The 18,448-nt window shown below is 40.7% G+C and overlaps 1 protein-coding gene across 4 annotated transcripts in view; it reads left to right on the forward strand.

The window, feature by feature from the left end:
• The window catches only part of TTC7B (tetratricopeptide repeat domain 7B), a 145,998-nt gene that overhangs the window by 125,945 nt on the left and 1,605 nt on the right, over positions 1 to 18,448 (forward strand). The window lies entirely within an intron of this gene.

Here is an 18,448-nt window from a genome sequence, read left to right on the forward strand (position 1 = left end):
TTTCAAGAAATTGCCCTTACATTGTATTTAATGCTGCTTTTAGAACCAGCTTTTCTGTCTTAAGAACTAACATAGAGCTGAAAGGAAAAGAAGTATTAGCAAAATACTGAGATGTAAAAATCACAGAATCATAGAATAGTTGAAAAATGGAGAAATGAAAATGAAAATAGAATAGAAAAATGGAGAGTTCATGCTCAAGAGCCACGTATCTTCACATAAAGCATTTGACCTGGAAGATATCTTCAGTCTTTTAGTACTGCTCAGATGAACCAAGCAAAGTAGTTCATTAGCAAAGCACTTACTTGGCAGAAATATAAAAACATGAACATTGTTACAAACTAAGCACTGCAAGGAAAGGCACTACCCAGAATACTTGAGCAATATAGCATGGTGTAGTAGGCCTATTAGGCTCTAGGCATTTGATTCTTTGCTTTTTTTTTTAAATACTTTGATGAAAAATCCCGGAGTTCTTAAATGTTTCCCTCTTATTCCAGGAACTAAACTTCATAACTGAAGTGAGGAATGTTTCCTTTATGGATATATCAAAAGTTAACTTTCAAGTTAAATTTCTTTCTGGGTTTTAATTCATTGATTAGTCTTTTTAATCAGTGATGCTGGTGAAATAATTTGTTGCAGCACAGTGTGTTCAATCTCCTTTAGCCACTACTGGTACACTGTTTAGATCACACATCTTGAGCTTGCTGTTTAAGACCAACATCCTTAGGAAATTAGGAAATCATTGTTTGTGTGTGTGTTTGTCAGCTTTGCCCTCATAGCTTTTCAATTCTTTAGCCAGTTTCATCTGGACGGAAGAAGGAATGATACAAAAATAAAAATGCTAATAATAAAAAAAGAGTCATCTGGGCTTGTGCAAGTATAACAAAAATAGAGGCAGGAGGACAGGCTACCGAGGCTGTTTCGTCATTTCAGGTTTTTATTAGATATTAGCAAATACACTTGAGAGGGAGAATTTGTAGATTCTCTGCTGCAGGGATAAAAGACACAGTCATTAGAAAACCAAACCAGGCTTTATTACAGTCAGTGCTTTTGAAGATAGCTGTTAAAAGTTAACTTTATTCCAGAATATACATGCTGTATTCTGCTTCATTGCTTTAGTTAGCATAACATACTTAGACCAAGTAGTGAATTGCCTTATAAAGACCTTATCAGTAAAGGGCTATGGAAATAGACATTTTTAAAAAATCATGCAGATGGTTTAGGGCTTGTTAATGCTGGAGAACGGTTGGACTTGATGATCTTGAAGGTCTTTTCCAACCTTGCTGATTCTATGATTCAAAATTTCTTCTGTACAATACACTGTGTGAAAATAGTTTCAGAACTCTAAATCTACATGGACAAAGATTGTGTTAGCACTTTAGAAAAATACTTGCTTTCTATCAGAGGTGATCTTACCTACTAAAAAAGAGGACTGCTATTTCCATTCTCTGCTGGTAAGTTGTTTTTGCTACCTTTAAATAAGTAATTTAAAATAAAAACATAGTTTAAAAAGTATATTCTGTAATTTAAAAACAAAACCATTTTTTGCTAAAGGGGGGATGTAACAAATTAAGGCAGATGTGGTTACAAACGTTAAAGACAAGTGAACCTCTATTAACTGCAGAGGCGTTTCAATTTCCCTTTTTTTCATGGTCCTTGTTACAGTTTGTCCTGACAGCTGACAATCGCTTCTTTGGGATTCTGTCTGGTTTTTAATTTATGACCATTTGAAAAAGTGATAGCCACAATGGCATCAGAACAGATGGCATTATGAGGGTCATGGACCCAAAGACTTACCAGAGGGCAATGAAATGCTATGACACAATTGCAGTGTGATGATGCTTTGTCATGTTAATTGAATGCCTAGCCAGAATTTGGTAGGTTACATCTGCCAGAAATAACTGTTCTTGATATAAAGTCTAAAACAGTATGGAACGCTGTCAGATCTATTAAAATAATTGATGTGTCAAACTTAACTTCCTTTAAGGTAGTGTGAGCAGCTGGTGATCTTTGTTGAAAATAAATGATGTAGCTTTAGCCTGGGCATCCAAACTCATCTCATTGCTGCAGAATCAAACCCTAAGCTTCTTAAAATTGAAGAGGTTTTATTAGTAGGTGCAGGTTTTCTGTCATGTGCATTAGATTTGCTTTAATGTAACATTTATATATGAATATTTTTGCTGAAGATAAAATCTGTGAATGTTTAATACAATAGCTGGTAGAAAATATTTGTATTGTGCTGTAGACTCAGTGACCACCTTACGTTCCAGAAATCCCACCTTCCACACCAAACCCATGCTGTTGCTGCAGTTCTTACCCTTGAAAGTGGAAGCTGCCACTCTGCATTTCAGCTCTTCACTCAGTGAGCATTAGCTCCTAGTTTGCTTATTCTGATCAAATCCTAGCTTTGTGTGGGAGTGTCTTTTCTGACATCCTTGTATTCTTGCTGCCAACTGTGCTCCAGTGAACTAGAAAGTGACTGAAATGGACAAGATTCTGACATTCTGGGAAGCAGGATTCAAATCTGCTTCAGCTGCTTGTCAGCTGCCAGTAGTAAGCCAAAGGAAAGGACTGAGAGAGAAATGGCATTTGGAATTATGCTTTTTCTGCGTGTTCCAACATTATGCACTAATTTATTATACAGTTTGGAATTTGGAATTCATGAGCCATAAACCAACCACAGCATATGATTTAACATGCTGTGTCATTCAGTGCAATGATGGGTAACCATTTTAAACTATAACCACATTAAACTCGTGTTTTGCCTCAGTCTGTAACAGGAATGTAATGTTTATTGTGGATGGCAAAGGTGAAATTAGTAGTGGAAATGCAGTTATGGAAATGGTGTCAAGGACATGCTGGTGGAAGAGTATGGGGCAATTTGCCACAATTCTGGAAGAACTAGTAGATGAAGTAGCAAATCTCACTAGACCAGTAATATTTAGTGAAACCTAAGTTAACAAAAGATTGTAGGGTAGTTAATATGCTGCTTCTACTTGGGAAGAGCAGTCGCAGGAGCAACGTGTCAGTTTGATTAAAAGTAAGACTTGCAGAGCCTTCAGAAAAAGAAATATGATGGTTTTAACAAATACAAAATGTAAGGGGTAGACTGGGTGTAGAAATTACAGGGGAGGACAAAAAGCTGAGATACTAGTTGATCTGAGCTATATCTCCATTTTTCTACAAGAAAATTCATTGTTCATGAGTTGGCTGGGCCCAACAGAAGATACCATGTTGCTGCAGTTATCAATGCTATCATCTTGTCAACAGTGCAGTCTCACCATTAATCTTGTAAGCCTACAGATTTCTCCTTCCCTTATGGAAGATGGTGGTGTTCATGCTCCACTGGTTGCTACATGCATCCAGAATATGGAGACTGCCATGCCCAGTAAAACCAGCTGAGGCTGGACAATAGGGCATTTATGCCCTCAGTGGGAACTAAAGCATAGGTTTCACTTAGGGATTCCTCCCAGCCTGGTCCTGTGATTCTCTTGTAATCCCAAGTAAAGTGACTGAATGACAAAACTGGCCTGTAGCTTTGTGTCGATGTTATCTTAATACACAGTGAACACTGAGGTGACTGAACTGTAGCACTGGAAGGTCTCTGGAGCGTTTCCTGGGAGGAGCAGAAAACTTCAATAATAATATATGCTCCTTGTAGACATGAGAGGAATATGCGTAATCAAAAAAGTCTAGGTGACTTTAGCACTGGAGCAAATGAAAGCAAACTGGCTAGGGAAAAATTTAGGTAGATGATTTGGAGAGGTTCCTAGCACTTATAGTCTAAACACTGTGGAACAAGAAATCCTGTGCTTAGGTTTTCTGTAACAACAAGGGAGCAAAATGAATCACCTAAGAAGGCTCTTCTGAGCTGATGTTAATTAAATGGAAAATACCTTATTTTTTATAAGTTTTAAATAAAAAATTAACAATAATTCCCAAAAACATAGTTGTGAGAAAACCTGATAGTCTTATATGGAGTTGAATAGTAAAAGGAACGTGATACTTAATTGTATTCATCTGTTTGCTTCCAGATCAGTATTAGCAAAAGCTGATTTTTTGAGGTACATAAATGTTAGGGGGGTTACATTAATTTGGGGGGGGGTGTAAATTATTTTTAATGTTGGTTTTGTTTTGTTTTCCAAAATTGCAGAGTAATAGAATACTTGTGGTTGGAAAGGACCTTAAGATCATCAAGTTCCAACCCCTTGTTGTGAGGAGGAGCACCTCACACTAGACCATGTCACCCAAGGCTCTGTCCAGCCTGGCCTTGAACACTGCCAGGGATGGAGCATTTACCACATCTTTGGGCAGGCCATTCCAGTGCCTCACCACCCTCACAGTAAAGATCTTCTTCCTTGTATCTAACCCGAACTTCCCCTCTTAAAGTTTAAACACATTACCCCTTGTCCTGTCGCTACAGTCCCTAATGAAGAGTCCCTCTCTGGCATCCTTGTGCGTCCCCTTCAGACACTGGAAGGCTGCTATGAGGTCTCCAAGCAGCCTTCTCTTCCCCAGGCTGAACAGCCCCAACTTTCTCAGCCTGTCTTCATATGGGAGGTGCTCCAGTCCCCTAATTATCCTCGTGGCTCTCCTATGAACTTGCTCCAACAGCTCCATGTCCTTTTTATGTTGAGGACACCAGAACTGCACACAATACTCCAAGTGAGGTCTCATGAGAGCAGAGTAGAGGGGCAGGATCACCTCCTTCGACCTGCTGGTCACGCTTTTTTTGATGCAGCCCAGGATACGGTTGGCTATCTGGGCTGCAAGCGCACACTGCCGGCTCATGTTCATTTTCTCATCGACCAGCACCCCCAAGTCCTTCTCTGCAGGGCTGCTCTGAATCTCTTCTCTGCCCAGCCTGTAGCTGTGCCTGGAATTGCCCTGTGCCAAGGAGTGCCCAGGTGTAGGACCTTGCACTTTGCTTTGTTGAACTTCATGAGGTAGGCATCAGCCCACCACTCAAGGGTGTCAAGGTCCCTGGATGGCATTCCTTCCCTCCAGCGTATCAACCGAACCACACAGCTTGGTGTCATTGGCAAACTTGCTGAGGGCGCGCTCAATCCCACTATCCACGTCACCAACAAAGATGTTAAACAAGACCGGTCCCAACACCAGTCCCTGAGGGCACCACTTGTAACTGGTCTCCAGCCTGACATTGAGCCCTTGACCGCGACTCTTTGCGTGCAGCCATCCAGCCAGTTTATTCACCGAGTGGTCCACCTATCAAATTGATGTATCTCCAATTTAGAGACAAGGATGTCGTGTGGGACTGTGTTGAATGCTTTGCACAAGTCCACGTAGATGACATCAACTGCTCTACCCCTGTCCATCAGTTCCATAGCCCCATCATAGAAGGCCATCAAATTGGTCAGGCAGGATTTCCCCTTTGAAGCCATGCTGGCTGTCACCAAGCACCTTGTTGATTTTCATGTGCCTTAGCATGCCTTCCAGGAGAATCTGCTCCAAGATTTTGCCAGGCACAGAGGTGAGACTGACTGGTCTGCAATTCCCTGGGTCATCCATTTTCCCCTTCTTGAAAATGGGGTTTATATTACCCTTTTTTCAGTCATCAGGAGCTTCACCTGACTGCCGTGATTTTTCAAATATTGCTGTTTGGATTTCTCTCTTTAATTGTCCACCACTTTTTTCCTTAGTTTTCATTATATTTAACTTCAGGTTTTGTGAAAGCTAAGTTGGTATATAAAGAAGTGTTTTGTTTTATTTTTCTGAAAGTGCTAAAAGTCCTTTCTTAACCAATGGTTAGGGTTTGGCTCTTCTGATCTCCGCCTGATGGTGCACAGATGGGAGGTATGTCTTCACTTCATGCTCAAAATAGCCTTCCCTTAAAGACAGGCCTGCTGGCAGCTGTCCTGTCAGACTGACAGGTTAGCAGGCTACCTACAACTTCTGCCTTTCACTTAAGAGTCCATGGAGGGGAGAAAGAGGGTTCATTCTCTCTCATGCAGGGAGGTTTATGCAAGCTTCTGTGAGGATAGCTTTTCCCCTTTTACTGTGTTGAGGCTGAGGAGCAGATGGCAGTTCACATCTGCTTTTTTGGGGGGAGGAAACGGTTCATTTCCTGGGATGCTATAAAAATATAGTTATTAATCCTATATTAAAAATAACCTCCTCTTCTTAGAGGTTACTGCAATGCCAGTGTAGAATGCGCTGCTGTTGTGTCAACACTTCCGAAACAGTGACATTAACTGTAGTTATAGCATATGTATGTATATGCAGAAGTCTCTTTGGCTAAGGGCAGAAGGAATAAAAATGTGAATAATGTGCTTTAATCTTTGAATTTCTGTTTTGTTTTAGTAATGAAAGTACTGGTCATCTTTTATACTGCTGTTCTATCTCTGAATGTTTAACACAGCGTTTGTCAGAATATCTGAGAGAAATGCACATGCATAAATGCAAAAAAGGTACTTCAGAAGAGTATCATTCAGTTCTGATTCCTTTTCCATAGTCTCAGAAGTTCAGACAAGTTCTAGTTTGTGTAGCATTGAATGTGTGTAAGTATGGACTACAAGTGCAAGTTTTCACTAGTGACAATCTAGCTAAGGATCTCCTAAGTATTCAGTCTGAAGCCTGACAGTTCTACTAGTTACAAATTTGAACTACAGAACCTAGTAACTGGATCTACAACTCTTGATTTTTCTTTGATGCACAAGCTATTCTCCTGGCTTCAGATTGATTTCTTCATTAGAACATTTGATCAATTTTTCTAGTTACTGTTTCCAGCAGCCACATATCACCAGTGTGTTCATTGTGATTTTTTAGGAAAAACTGTCATTAATGAAAAATGGGGCCTTGTAATTTTCAGATGGAGATGAAAAGTTAGATAATCTCTGAAGTCACTTGCTCTTTCACTCCATTAGTGTCTTGTTACCAACATGCTTGCTAGTCAAATTAGTTCTCACAATATAGTGTGATGGTCATGGAATGTTTTTATAAGCGGTTAGAATGTTCACATAAAGTGTAAATCAAAATTACAGCAGACTATTGCAAGATCATGTTGTCCTAACAGGACAGCTCCTGCCCAGGAGCTTCCACTTCAGTGGAAGGCTACAATCAGCAACTAAAAAAAAACCCAAAACTTTTGTTTTGAACCTTTCTGCATTATCAGCTGTGAACGGTAACAAACTAAAAGGCAAGCACATCCCTTTTGTAAGGGGTCAGTCATTTTCAAGGGGTTATAAATACACAGATGCGCTAACAAGGACACGGGTTCGTTATTTCATGCTGGCAATGTAAAGTTCAGTGTGTAACAAAGCCAAAGTTGTTGTTTTAAAAATCTGTTGCCAAGCAGTAGGTTTTCTCCTAGCAACGAGTGTTTTGCAGCAGGGGAAGCAACTGGATACCTCAGGGGGTATGTTGGCATTGGGGGAAGGGTAAAGAAATAACAAACTGGGGGTGGGAGCTTGCTTCAGCAGTGACACAGGGTGCCGGGAGTGAGGGAGGCAAGTTGGGGGACAGGCAGGAAGGGACACGTAGAGCAGACAGTGGTTTGGGATGGGCAATGAACAAAAGTGCTGGCTTTTTTCTCACTCACAGGTACTAGTTCGTGTTAATTCATCACAGAATCACAGTATTGTTAGGGTTGGAAGGAACCTCTGAAGATCATCTATCCCAACCCCCCTGCCAAGGTCACCACCTATCAGTTGCTTTGGTTTGGTTTAGTGAGTGATCAGATGTAGTATTATTAGCTGGATGTCCTCATTTAAAAAAATCCATACTGAGCTGCTAGGAAGTTTTATTGTGAAAATATTTGAAGAAACACACTTTTTATGATTCAAAAGAATTGTATTATTAGAGAAAGCAAGATAAATTGGTTTGTATTCTGCATTTTGGAAGCAAGTTACATACATACAGTTTATTTTCCAATTAAAAAGAATATGGATTTCTTTCTTTTACAGAAAAATATCTTTACTTATAAATGTTGGTAGTCAATCCAGTTGGTTTTAAACCTTCTAATATGAATACCCTTCAAAATCCTTGCATTAAAATGCATGTGTGTCTGTAATTACAAGCATAGAATTATGTTTATTCATCTTTTTTTTTTTTTTGATGGAATGGCTTATTTTGAACTGATGCACTATGTCACAATTTTTTCTCACTTGCAAAGAACAGTTACTTACAGTGACTAACCATGCAACTGTTCTTGGTACATATGCCTTTGAAAGAAGGAGTTAATAAATGATTTATTGTGCAAAGTCATACTTCCATTAGAGGGACATGTTTCAACACAAATTCATCAGCTAAAACAAAAATAGGAGAGCACAGTATATAAATACCGTGCCACTTCACTTTACGTAAGTGTAAAATGTTGATTGTAGAATACATTTAAAATATGTATTTTTATCACAGGGGATGGGAAGTATCAGCTGCAGAATTTTACTTATTTTTCCATATGTCATGATAAATTCACAGTATCACAGTATCACAGTAGGTTAGAGATTGGAAGGGACCTCAAAAGATCATCTAGTCCAATCCCCCTGCCGGAGCAGGAACACCTAGATAAGGTTACACAGGAACGTGTCCAGGCGGGTCTTGAATGTCTCCAAAGAAGGAGATTCCACAACCTCCCTGGGCAGCCTGTTCCAGTGTTCCGTCACCCTCACTGAGAAGAAGTTTCTTCTCAGGTTTAAGTGGAACCTCTTGTGCTCCAATTTGTATCCATTACCCCTTGTCCTTTCATTGTTTGCCACTGAGAAGAGCCTGGCTCCATCCTCGTGACACTCCCCCTTTATATATTTATATACACTAATAAGGTCACCCCTCAATCTCCTCTTCTCCAAACTTAGAGACCCAGCTCCCTCTCCAAACTGTAGAGACCCAGCTCCCTCAGTCTTTCCTCATAAGGGAGATGCTCCACTCCCTTAATCATCTTAGTTGCCCTGCGCTGGACTCTCTCCAGCAGGTCCCTGTCCTTTTTAAACTGAGGGGCCCAGAACTGGACACAATATTCCAGATGAGGTCTCACCAGGGCAGAGTAGAGGGGAAGGAGGACCTCTCTCGACCTACTAACCACCCCCCTTCTAATACACCCCAGGATGCCATTGGCCTTCTTGGCCACAAGGGCACAGTGTCGGCTCATGGTCACCCTGTCGTCCACCAGGACCCCCAGGTCCCTCTCCCCTACACTGCTCTCTAACAGGTCGTTCCCCAGCCTATACTGGAACCTGGGGTTGTTCCTGCCCAGATGCAGGACTCTACACTTTCCCTTGTTATATTTCATCAAGTTATTCCCCGCCCAGCTCTCCAGCCTGTCCAGGTCCCTCTGGATGGCAGCACAGCCTTCCGGCGTGTCGGCCACCCCTCCCAGCTTAGTGTCATCAGCAAACTTGCTGATAGTACACTCAATTCCCTCATCTAAATCGTTAATGAATATATTAAATAATACTGGTCCCAGTACCGACCCTTGAGGCACTCCACTAGATACAGGCCTCCAACTAGACTCCGCCCCATAGACTACAACTCTCTGGCTTCTCTCCTTCAGCCAGTTCACAGTCCACCTCACTACCCGATCATCCAGACCACACTTCCTCAATTTAGCCGCAAGGATGCTGTGGGAGACCGTGTCAAACGCTTTGCTGAAGTCGAGGTAGACCACATCCACCGCTCTACCATCATCCATCCACCGTGTTATTTCCTCATAAAAGGCTACAAGATTGGTCAAGCACGACTTCCCCTTGGTGAAGCCATGTTGACTGCCCCTCATAACCCTCTTATCCTTGATATGCCTTAAGATGGCACCAAGTATAAGGTGTTCCATCACTTTCCCAGGAACGGAGGTGAGGCTAACCGGTCTATAGTTACCCGGGTCCTCCTTCTTGCCCTTTTTGAAGACAGGAGTGACATTTGCTTTCCTCCAGTCCTCAGGCACCTCTCCCGTTTCCCAAGACTTGGTAAAGATGATGGAGAGCGGTCTAGCAATGACCTCAGCCAGTTCCCTCAGCACCCGCGGGTGCATCCCATCTGGACCCATGGATTTATGGATATCCAGATTGCTCAACTGGTCTTTAACCCATTCCTCATCGACTAAGGCAGACCGCTCCGTTGACCTATCTTCATCCGGGGTCTCAGCGGTACAGGGCTCTTCAGGACTGCCTCCAGCAGAGTAGACAGAGACAAAGAAGTCATTCAGTAACTCTGCCATCTCTGTATCTTCAGTCACCAGGGCACCCGTCCCGTTCATCAGCGGGCCTACATTGCCTCTGGTGTTAGTTTTACCTGCCATGTATTTGAAAAAGCTCTTTCTGCTGTCCTTGACCCCTCTCGCCAGCTTTAATTCCAAGGAGGCCTTAGCCATCCTAGCAGCTTTCCTACATCCTCTAGCAGCAAAAATTCTTATTTGCCTTTCTAGCACTTCTGTTTCATTATTATAGCATAACAGTGTCATGTCTCTGGTAAACCTTCAAGTTTGATAGATTTGCTTGAAAATAGCAACCACCTTAACACATGCAAAACAGGCTGAAAAAGCAGCATGCAACAAGGGGCAGTCTTGAGATGCTAAAATTACAGTGCCTATGGATTTGCAATGCATACATTGCATATTAAGTTTCATAACTGGTTATGGTCATAATCCTTGATTTTCAAGTTTTTTAGACAAGATGGGATGTTCTATCACATCTTTCTGCATACCACAGTTGAAAGTTGATTCTCTTTTAGGCAGGTTGGGACTTGTTTAAAAAAATTAAATAGAAAGCTGGGAAATTACTGGGGAGTTGGAGGTAGTGAGTTCTTTAGGCCTTTTTGTTGTAACTTAAAAAACCCTAGTATTTTCCACATCCATATAGCTCTATATCCAGTTATACATTTGCAGCTACTAGCTTATTCGGCTTGAGCAGATCATCAGGCAAGTAGTGTTTCTATTGTTGTTCTGTCTCTCTGCTTTCATCATTAAAAGCAAGATCAGTCCATTTTTTGTTTTCATATACTTATAATGTTTTCTTATAGCTCTTGTTTTTGCAAGGGAAACTTTTAGCTCTGGTATATTTTTTAGCTAAAAAAGGTCTGCTTTATACAAATTCAGAAGCTCTACCGGTCATGTAGTAGACCTACTAGGAAAAACTGAGTATTAGTATCTCAATCTCAAATATCAAATCTCCATTGTTGAGTCTTCTGCAGATCAGCAGGCTGCAATTTTTTAGCATGGTGAGTGTCTCTGACTCTTTTTTGCATGTTAGGTCAGCCACATTCCTTTTTCTCATACTATCCACTTCTCTCAGTTGCCAGTTTACTTCTCTGCAGAGTTACAAGAGTTCAGTGCTGAGAGCTCGGCATCCCCTAAAGAAAGTAAAGTGCAAATGCATTCGTGGTTCAAGTTCCCATTATATTTTTTCCACTTTGAAATCAATTGTACTCATTACATTGGTTTTGAGAATATCTCCAGCCTATAATATATATATTTCTTAGAGAAAATTAAATTGTTCCGCTTGAAATCAAATGAGTAAAGGTGAAGATCTCAAGTGGTGCTTCTGTTGAGATTGGTAACTGTTTAATTTTTAGGAGGGGTTGGAGAATATTCAGACAATTAAACCTTAAGAAAACCACCTCGTGAGCAGAAACCTTTTAGTCACACCACGCTGAAGAAACTACAGGGTTCTTTGCAGTGTTACCTCTTTTTTTTGGCAGTTATTGCAAATCTTGTTTAGCACAATAAAGCTCTGGGTTGGTGAGACATACGGTTGGGTGACAGTTGTGGCTTTAATTTTTTAAAAGTCCATTCTCTGGAAAAAAATTGGACTGTTAACTTCTCATTTGTCTGAAAGCAACTAAAAAAAAAAAAGTGACCTTACTGGACTCCTCGAAAAGGCGAGGGTTTATTGTGCTTTCAAAATCAGAATTAGTTTTTTAAGTATTTTTCCATTTCTGTCCCATGTTTATTTTTCTAGATGTGTGTTTTCCATTGACTTTTTGGTTAATAATTATGACAAGTTAATTTGAAAAGAGGGAAAGCCTGTTGCAGAAAAGACTTCAGTGCAGGCTATGCCGCACACTCATTTAAACATTTATGGCTTTATACAATTGCTTACTGTATCACATTGTTCAGATTCTACGAGATTATATTTTATTAATAAATAATGAAGTATTTGGTAACTGAGGGTTATTGAACACTATGCAAAGCTGCATTTGGAAATTAGGATTCATTTGAATGTTTTCCTTTTTAAAAATGCTTACTTGTAGCTAATGAGAAATAACATGTAGAAGGGAAAAATAACTATGCCAAAATATAATTTTGACATGTCCAATACATAGCAAAATATAATTCTGGCTTATTGAAGAAGGTATTAATTGTAATTACTGGTTTTATTGTGCCATCACCATAGATCAAATTTTAAAGATATCTTGTTTATCCAGGATACAAATAGATATGTAATGGCATATTGAAAGTTACGTAGGTGGAGTAACGATTTAGGTCCTCTTGAAGTGAAACCTGATTAAACATGATATTTGAAAATTCCATTATGCATATTTTTGTGCCCAAAAGACTTTGAATATGGTGAGGGATTTGGCTTGTTTGCTTTTTTAAAAAAGGCCATGTAGATTTGAAGATTTCCAAATCCCATTAGTTTTGTTATGCTACTTTTCTTCTTTCAGAAATAATCTGGATACCTACCATATTTTTGCTTTTAATCTTTTTGTTCGTTAGTTGGACATTTCTCTGCACCTGTTTCTTTAGTGTAACCCAAGGGATCCAAAGAAAGTTGTTCTTGCAACAGAAACATCAAGTAGTAATATTATATAGGCATGAAAATATTATCACTCTCAATGCAGTTGAGGGAGAACCTGGTATTGGAACAGGAGTAGTGGAAGCCCCCTGGATCCTTTAGACAAATCTTCTCCTCATAACCATCAGAGCATTCAAGCTTTTCCCGTAGGATGTAGTCTTTAACACCATTTTGCGCCCTGCTAGGCTGTGCCAAAATCTCTCTGCTCCAATTGCCAGCAATGCTTTCACCCTTTTTCTTGGTTTGTAAGCTTACAGCCAATTTATACGCATTTATTCTTGTGCCAACATTATTCTCTAACTAAAATAGTTTTTTTCTATTCTGCTCTCTACTGTTTTTATAGCAAGTAACTTCATCTCCTCTCAGTTTTTGATTTGCTAGGTTAAACACACTAAGTCTGTTAGTCTCCTGTTGTAAAGTGGGATTTTTTTAATTGATCATCTCAACAGTAATTTTCTGTTCCAGTTTGAATACTTGTGTTGAATAGAGGCTACCCAAGGTGCCAGAGGAGGCCCTGCTGTAGCTGTGTACAGCACAGCTGCTAAAGTCTCTGTTGTCTTCCTCCCTGTTGGAAACTTCTTCTTATGTCAGTTGACTTCTAGTCTTTCACACTGGCATCTTTTCACACTGTCATCCTGTGGCCTCCTCATATACCCAAGTATTTGTCCCAAGCTGCTTGGTTGACAGGCTTCTACTGTGCTTCAGAACTGTGTTACCATTGTGGTTTTTTCCACCCTGGTTTACTGACTTCTGCCATATTTCTGTTTTTTTAGTTCTCATGATCAGCCTGTTGCTTTCTATATTGTATCCTCTTTTTGTTTTCCAGTTCTGTCATTACTCTTATAATTCTTGTGATGTGTTATTAATTTAAACACTAAACATGATTAGTCCCGAGACAGTATCCAAAATACAGAGGATATAATCCCTGTTCCTTAACTCATGGAAGCTAAGTATAAATGAAGGTTATTCAACCAGATGTTTTGGATGGTACAGTAAGATATATCTGTCTGTTCAGACTCAATAGCTGTTTTTCTGGGCTGTATTTGTGTAGGTACCTAGGAGATATTGAGTAATAAATAACAAATTACTTCTGTTTTGACAACAGTGCCAAGGGCCTTCAGTCAGGGGTTGGGCCCTGCTTGGCTTGGCATTATAAAAATAATCCTTGGGCAGATGCTTTGGCAAAATAAGCAAAGAATAGCAGTTTGTATGTGGGGCAATATAAAATGGAGAGTAAGGGTGATGATTGAGCAAGGAAACATGTAAAATCACTGCCCAACTGCAGGGAGGCACGTGACTCCAGACTGAATGAGGAAAGAATCAAGACCTTGAAAATAACCTGTGGTAGAGAAGAAAGTTGGAAGCACTTTCCCCTTCTTTTTAGTAATTCCTAGAGGGTTTTGTTCCGTTCTGATGTGAAGCTTATGTAGAACCTTGCTTGTAGTGACTACAGAACCTCCCTGCTGCAGGCAGCACACAGGAGTACTCTTTTTTCAGAAAGCCAGACCCTGTAGGCTGTCAAAATTGAAAACTCCCTGTTACTCGCTGCTGAGCCCCGATGATGGCCTGGGCACCGTAAAAGGGCTGTTGACCTTTCCTTGAGCAGATAGCATCTGAACTCCACAAAGCTGAGGACTGTTGATTATGCAAAGTGACTGGTATAAATATCAGTGAGTCGGAGAGATGAAGCACTGCTTTCACTTCTTGTGCTGATGACACAGAAAAGTCTCTTCGGAGATTCTCTTAACTTTCTGCCTGTGCCACTTCTGATTAGAGCTTTCTACTAGAGCTTTTTGAGTTACAAAATCAACCTCTGCAATGTAGAACTGGCTAAAAGAAAAGTAAGATTTGCTGAGAGAGTTTACAACATAAAGACATCCTGAACAGACTAAAGCTGGAAGTCATAACACATTTAGGGGAATCAGTGCTTTGCAAAAAAAAAAAACAAACAAACAACAAACAACCAAAAACCAAAAGAACCCCAAAATTCACAGCAAACCAAACACATGGTAAACTAATAAACAAAACTTGTATTGGGATACAAAATGAAGAGGCCAACACACCTTAGAGGCTTTTATAATTGTTAGAGCAAATGGCATAAATTTGTTGGTCTTCATGTGAAAGAGCTAGTGGAGATTATCCTAGCAGGATGCCAACACCTTTGTCAAGTACCGTGGCATTTTAAAAATGTACAAAGAACAAATAGATTGCGTTAGATTTGTGTGATTCCTTAGGAGCGTACTGTTTTCATCATCTTTTGTAGAGTGGGTATTTTCCTACTAGCATTTCTTATTGTTTACTCAAATGATAATAAAGCAGTTTTCCTAATTGATTCAGGTTCTATATTCCCTATTTTTTTTTCTTTTAAAGTTTGCTTGCCTGTTTATAAGGAGGATATGCAAAAAAGGCATTCTCTTTAATTTAAATTAACATGGCAAGTCTGAAGGTGTGAGCCATATGTCACTTAGGTACCCCTCTGTGTTTCTGCAGAGTTGATGTGTTGTTCAAGCCCATATCCAGCCATAAAGCAAGAGACCTAACATTATTCTGCAGATAAATGTTGTCCGTGCATCTGCTGCTAAATAAGTAAACACCAGAACTGGTAGCTTTAAGATTTTGTTTCCAGTTAGGAAACAAAGGAAAATACACAGCGAAGGACTAGGATAATTTGTATTGATTTCTGGGAAATCTTAGAGGAGTTTTGTTTGAGAAGGAGGTGGAATATAGGGATTTTTTTCTTTTATGTTTTGTTTTTTAATGTTTGGGGTTTTTTTTGTTTTGTTTTTCCTGAAGGGTCCAGTACAGAGATCAAGTATATGCTGACATCTGGTAAACTGGAGGTCAATTTTCTTGAATGGGTGATGGTGTGAGGTCACTGAAGGATGTTGCTGTTCAATAGACATGCCTGCTCCTTCTGCCTGTGGTCTGTAGTGTAATGCTTAATAGAGCAAAGTCAGGCAAGGACTGAAAACAATTTTAAATGTTCCGTGTCTCCGAATTTTAATGAAGTCTTCCAGGAAGGGAATTGCAAACTAGACACTCAAAATGTGTGACATCTGACCACTGTTTTGAGAGAGTTAATGAATCAGAGGGTACTATGACTTCTTTCTCTAGATGGCTTGTTTGAGCTCAGCTCACAGATAAGTGGTCAAATATCACTGTCCTTTTGATGCTCTGCATGAAACAAGTCCCATTTTCTCTCCATTGGTTCTTGGGAAGCAAAGCTCGTTGTGCTAGTGTTGCTACCTAAGGCAGGAGTCTTCATACCATCCAAGCCTGAAACACCAGTGAAAGACTTGACTTTTGAGAGATTCTCGCTCTAAAAAGCTGTGCCCTCAAAACATGAGGGTACAGGATGGGACCTGATTGCTCATGCAAGAGTGGTTCCTTCACTAGTGCTAAATGTCTTATATTCTTAGAAAAAACTAACAGCAAACAAACAGCTAGTATTTGCTCTAGTTCTATCACCTGGAAAATCTCAGCTGCACTTTTTTTCTGTACAGAATAGGGCAGATGTGACATAACGTGTTTCTGTTTCCATCAACAAGCTTCTGTCTGCAAAATTTGGCTGTTTCCTCTAAACTTGAAAAGAACAGCTTGTATCTTTAGCAAAAGGGGAAAGTTAACTGGATTATTTGCTGGAAAAAAGTATTCAGAGAACTCATGTTTAATTAGTATAAAATATACAAATGCACACGGAAAAAAAAAGATTTTTAAAAATTAATTGGAGAATCTTGTCTCAAAAATTAAGAACATTTTAATTTTACTAAGGTTAGGTGCATGCAGCCACACCACCTTTATATATTCCTCTTCTCTGCTTCATTTTTTGTAGTTTCACATCTGATACCTACTAGTCACTGACAATCACTTTCCTGTAGGGAAAAATCAGTGACCCTGAAAGTTACCTAATTTTTGGATTGGAAGTACTGTTAACTTGCTCTGAAAATGCTGACTCACTTGACAGCTCAAAAAAATCCAGAACCAGAAAAAGCCCTTATGTGAGAACATCTGCTTGGCTTCTCTAAGGGGAAATCATACCTGACCAACTTTGTGGCCTTCTATGATGTGTCTACGGAACTGATGGACAGGGGTAGAGCAGTTGATGTCATCTACCTGGACTTATGCAAAGCGTTCAACACTGTCCCACATGACATCCTTGTCTCTAAATTGGAGAGACATCAATTTGATGAATGGACCACTCGGTGGATAAAGAACTGGCTGGATGGCCGCACCCAAAGAGTTGTGGTCAAGGGCTCCATGTCCAGCTGGAGACCAGTAACGAGCGGTGTCCTTCAGGGATCGGTGTTGGGACCGGTCTTTGTTCAACATCTTCGTTGCTGACATGGACAGTGGGATTGAGTGCGCCCTCAGAAAGTTTGCCGATGACACCAAGCTGTGTGGTTCGGTTGATACAGTGGAGGGAAGGAATGCCATCCAGAGGGACCTTGACACGCTTGTGAGGTGGGCTGATGCCTACCTCATGAAGTTCAACAAAGCAAAGTGCAAGGTCCTACACCTGGGTCGGAGCAATCCCAGACACAGCTACAGGTTGGGCAGAGAAGAGATTCAGAGCAGCCCTGAGGAGAAGGACTTGGGGGTGTTGGTCGATGAGAAAATGATCATGAGCCAGCTTCAGTGTGCGCTTGCAGCCCAGAAAGACAACTGTATCCTGGGCTGCATCAAAAGGAGTGTGACCAGCAGGTTGAAGGAGGTGATCCTGCCCCTCTACTCTGCTCTTGTGAGACCTCACTTGGAGTATTGTGTGCAGTTCTGGTGTCCTCAACATAAAAAGGACATGGAACTCTTGGAACAAGTCCAGAGGAGGGCCACAAGGATGATCAGGGGACTGGAGCAGCTCCCGTATAAAGATAGGCTGAGAAAGTTGGGGCTGTTCAGCCTGGAGAAGAGAAGGCTGCGTGGAGACCTCATAGCAGCCTTCCAGCATCTGAAGGGGGCCTATAGGGATGCTGTGGATGGACTCTTCATTAGGGACTGTAGTGACAGGACAAGGGGTAACGGGTCAAAACTTAAAGAGGGGAAGCTTAGATTGGATATAAGGAAGAAATTCTTTACTGTAAGGGTGGTGAGGCACTGGAATGGGCTGCCCAAAGAAGTGGTAAATGCTCCATCCCTGGCAGTGTTCAAGGCCAGGTTGGACAGAGCCTTGGGTGACATGGTTTAGTGTGAGGTGTCCCTGCCCATGGCATGGGGGTTGGAACTTGATGATCTTAAGGTCCTTTCCAACCCTAACTGTTTTATGATTCTTCATAGTGTGGTCTGCTCCCTTTCTCTATAGGATGGATTTAGCAGTCAGTCCATACTGAAAGTCAGCCTCGTGGGCAGAATTCCAGAAATATATGATGAATAATTCAGGGGTTGCATAGAATTTCACTACTTTCTAATCATCGGCACTTAGGTTGGTAAGAATTTGAGGGACAGAGGTACAGAGAGAAATGGTCCAAGGAGTGGGGGCTGAGATGGAATCTGTAAGCATCTAATCAGAACTCTCTGTAGAACAAAGATTTGGGGTCCATAAGCATTTTGCAATATGGAATCACAAGGTAAAAATGTGTAACATCATTAAGATTATTATAATCCTGGAAAAAAACTTTCTCACATGGTCGTTCCACATAGCTGAATATGCTGGATGGAGATTCCCGCTGCCTCATTCAGCCCATATTCTAGTGGGTTTGGACATCCTCTTGGATCAT

This window comes from Neopsephotus bourkii, unplaced genomic scaffold (genome assembly GCF_033783945.1).
Source record: "Neopsephotus bourkii isolate Nb327-2 ecotype Australia unplaced genomic scaffold, CSIRO-AGI_Nbou_v1 NB_998, whole genome shotgun sequence".
NCBI lineage: Eukaryota > Metazoa > Chordata > Aves > Psittaciformes > Psittacidae > Neopsephotus > Neopsephotus bourkii.